Raw genomic sequence first — 4,001 nt, 5'->3', positions numbered from 1 at the left:
TTCAATTATACGCAATTGGTTTTTTGAGAAGCCTTTTCAATCCAGATATACACTCGTAGGTTTGGCATTAAAAGCCTAGGGGTGACTGCTGGTAGAAACAACTGTTTTCTAATTAAGATTTTGCTCGGACCAGGGATCGAACCCAGGTCCAAAGTAGTGGTAGTACACACCTCTAACAATTCAGCAAAAACTGTCGCCTATCTCAATTGAAATACGTACATATATTGCTCTCAAGTGTATTTGAATCACATAAGGATTCGTCAATATCAATGTAAAAGGCCCTATACATATCGCACACCTAGGCCTAAAGCGCGATCAACTCAAAAAAAAAAAATTGGACCCTTTTTTGCATAAATCAGTGAAACTTCTTTAGCGGCGGTGGGTTGGTTGGTTGGGAGTAAATTGGCAAATACAACAGAAATTTCACACGGAAATGGTTGGGACGGAAACAAGTGCTTCTTAAATGTATGCACATGGTATTAATATAACAAAAATATGCTAATAAAAGGTTAAAGAATAAGACTGGTCTTTAACCCAATACAAGAATGAAAGTAAAGGAGAAATATATACATATATGTATATAGATGAAGAAAGGGACAAAGGCAAAAATAAAAACAAGAACAAAGATGCGTAAAGATAAAGGTAAAAATTAGGATAAATATTAAGAAAAAGATGAGGATACCGATAAAAGTATTTATGAAGATAAAGAAAAGGATATACTACATAGATAGAGATAAACAGACTCAATCTGGGAACTATTTCCGAAGTTTAGAGATTTTTGGTATACTTGGGACTAAATTAGGATTTTCAAGACTATTTCGGGATTCTCGGAACTAAATGGGAATTCCCAAAACCATTTCGGGATTCTCGGGACTATTTCGAAACTTTCGAGACTATTTCTGAATTTTCATTATATTTATCGATATTGTTTTCGATATTCTTATTAATATTGTTATCGACATAATGATCGATTCTGTTATCGATATATTTATAGATTTTTTTTTCGATATTTTAATCGTTATATTTATTAATATTTTTATCGATATAACACAATCAATATTGTTGTTGATATATTTATAAATATATTTATCGATATGGTTTGTACATACTGTTATCGATATTTTTTATCGATTTGGTTATCGATATTTTTATCAATTTTATTGATATTTTTATAGATTTTTTTAATCGGTTTGTGTATTGATATTTTTATAGAATTTTGTTATTGATATTTTAATCGTTTTTGTTATCGATATTTTTATCGATGTTGCTATCGATTTATTTATCGATATTTTTATCGGTATATTTATCAATATTGTTGTCGAATAATAATCGTGTGAACACATGATTTTACATACCATCACATGACGTTAAATTACATGATATGACATCACATCACATCACAAGATATGACATCACATGTTATATGATATCACACGTTATGGCATCACATTATATCATCAAACCACATGTTATAACATCATATGACCATGGGCGTAGGCAGAACGAAATTTAGGGGTGGCCCATACAAAAAAAATAAAAACCAATAACTTACTAAAAAATTGTTTATTATAGCTTAAAATTATTGTAACCAATAGAGGTAAATATGTTGTACAAAAAACAAATAAACAGATGTTCACAAAAGTTGATATAAAACTATTCGTCGATTTAAATTGTTAACTTTTTACTGAGCATGTTTATTTTACGAGGAGGAAGCATCGGAAGCCTAACCCGGTCAGTGTGAGACTTTAAACCAAACTAAACTTCCTACCGTCATGTACCGTTTCCCTCCCGGTACCACCATCAAGGATTTCGTTGGGACTATAACACTGTGTGACTGAAGAGGTTATAGATCTATTCTCTTCTTCTTCTTCTTATTTGGCGCTGTAACCGCCAAAGCGATTTTGGCCAACTGACGCCAATTGGAAATGCCAAGTGAAGCCAGAATACTTTCAGAGGTGGGGCGTCGGTGTCCATTCGAACGACATGGTCAAGCCAGTTGAGCCGCTGTATTTTAATTCGCCAAATACCAGCACGGGCATGATGAGTGACTTATAGAGTGTGGTTTTCGTACGTCGAGAGAGGGCTTTACTCCTGAATTGCCTACTCAGTCCAAAGCAGTACTTGTTGGCAAGAGCGGTTCTGTGTTGGATTTCCATGCTGACATTATTATCGGTGTTAATGCCGGTTCCCAAGTAAACGAAATTCTCTACTTTCTCGAAATTATAACTGTCAAAAGTGACGTGGGCCAAGGCGCGAATGTGCTGATGGTTTGTTTGATGACAGGAGATACTTCGTCTTGTCCTCGTTTACCACCAGACCCATTCGCTTTGCTTTCTTGTCCAACTTGGAAAAGCCAGTACAGACTTCGCGGTTTTTCTTACCGATGATGTCAGTGTCATCGGCATAAGCCAGCAATTGTACGCTGTTGTAGTAAATTGTTCCTGAGCGGTTCAGTTCTGCAGATCTTATCATCTTCTCCAACATCAGATTAAAGAAGTCACATGAAAGAGGGTCGCCCTGTCTGAAACCCCGTCAAACAGAGCAGAGCTGGTGGTATTGCTCAACGTCATTTTTCACAGCCGTATTAGTTTTGAGGGGATGCCAAATTCAGACATAGCGGCATATACGAAACTCCTTTTAGTGCTATCGAAAGCGGCTTTAAAGCGACTAATAGGTGGTGAGGCCGATCATTTTCTCGCGGGTCTTTTCCAAGATTTGGCATATTGTGAATACCTGGTCTATGGTAGACAATACATTCGATAAGACCTTGCAACCTATGCTTAAAAGGCTGATCCCGCGGTAGTTGGCACGCATGGCAGGGTCGCCTTTCTTGTGGATTGGGCAGAGCGCACTTAAGTTCCAGTTGTCGGGCATTCACCTTATTACCTCCTTGCCATAGTAATTAAATAGCTCAGCTGACAGGCCGTCAGCTCAAGCAGCTATGGCACTTCGTCATAGTCAGGTGCTGGGATATCGACTGGGACCTCGGGTTCGTCTTCTCCACTTCTTTCAGTGCATCTGCCATTCAAAAGGGTCGAAAAGTGTTCCCTCCATAATCTGACTACGTTCTGGACATCGGTCACTAGGTCGACAAGGTTGTTTCTACAAGAGTCTTGAAACCTTCCGTAAGTCGCTCAACTCTCTGCTAAACATTTCGGGTGTTTTTTCTGTCGGCCAGAATTTCAAGCATTTTCTCACACTCCTCATCGTACCAGTAATGGGCGGGAAATGTGGTTCCACTGATCGCGCAAGTCGGTTTGTTGAAGAGAGTTCTCTCACAGCAGGTGTAAGGGTCGAGCGCCGAATCCATTGGCCGTCTGTTTTGATAACAGCTTTTCGACGTTGAAATTTCCTTGGTTTGTTGGGGGCCCTTTTTTTGCCGTTCCGAGATTGGGTCGTATATTGGATGCATCAATATAGTAGTGCGAGTCGATGTTTGGCCCTCGGAGTGTACGTATGTACATCTAAAACATGGAAGCATGCCTTGCGTCTGTCACAACATGTTCGATTTTTTTCCCGTTTTTAGATGTGGAGACATCCATGTAGCTTGATGGATCTGCTAGAACCCATACTGCCAAGTTTCGGGCCCCGGAGAAGTCGATCACCTCCAGCTAATATGTACGCTCTAAGCTAACAGAGCCTTGGATGCATTGGCACATATGAATGCGATGTTGAAGAATCCCGCTTTGATGCGGATTGTGGCTAGACTTTCGTCCACTAGAGTGAACGCCGGTCTCTCTCCCACCACAAATCCAACACCGAATTGCACTCCTTTACGTGCCAACTGTAGTAGACGCCGTAAGGCTCTACGCTTACCTTCCTCGCCCCGTCCATCGCATTTCGTGGATGGCGGTGATGTCAGCCTTTATTTTCCCTAGGACTTCAATCAGCCGGGCAGAGGCACCATCCCGATTAAGGGTTCGGATACATACCCTAAAATCATAGTCCTTCCTATGTTTGCCGTGATCGTCATCAAAAGAAAGGGGTATCATCCGAGTCAT

Source organism: Rhagoletis pomonella, unplaced genomic scaffold (assembly GCF_013731165.1).
Source record: "Rhagoletis pomonella isolate Grant_MI unplaced genomic scaffold, Rhpom_1.0 Rhpom_scaffold_00004, whole genome shotgun sequence".
In the NCBI taxonomy this organism is placed as follows: domain Eukaryota; kingdom Metazoa; phylum Arthropoda; class Insecta; order Diptera; family Tephritidae; genus Rhagoletis; species Rhagoletis pomonella.
The sequence above is the reverse complement of the archived record's forward strand: the minus strand, read 5'-3'. Positions refer to the sequence as shown.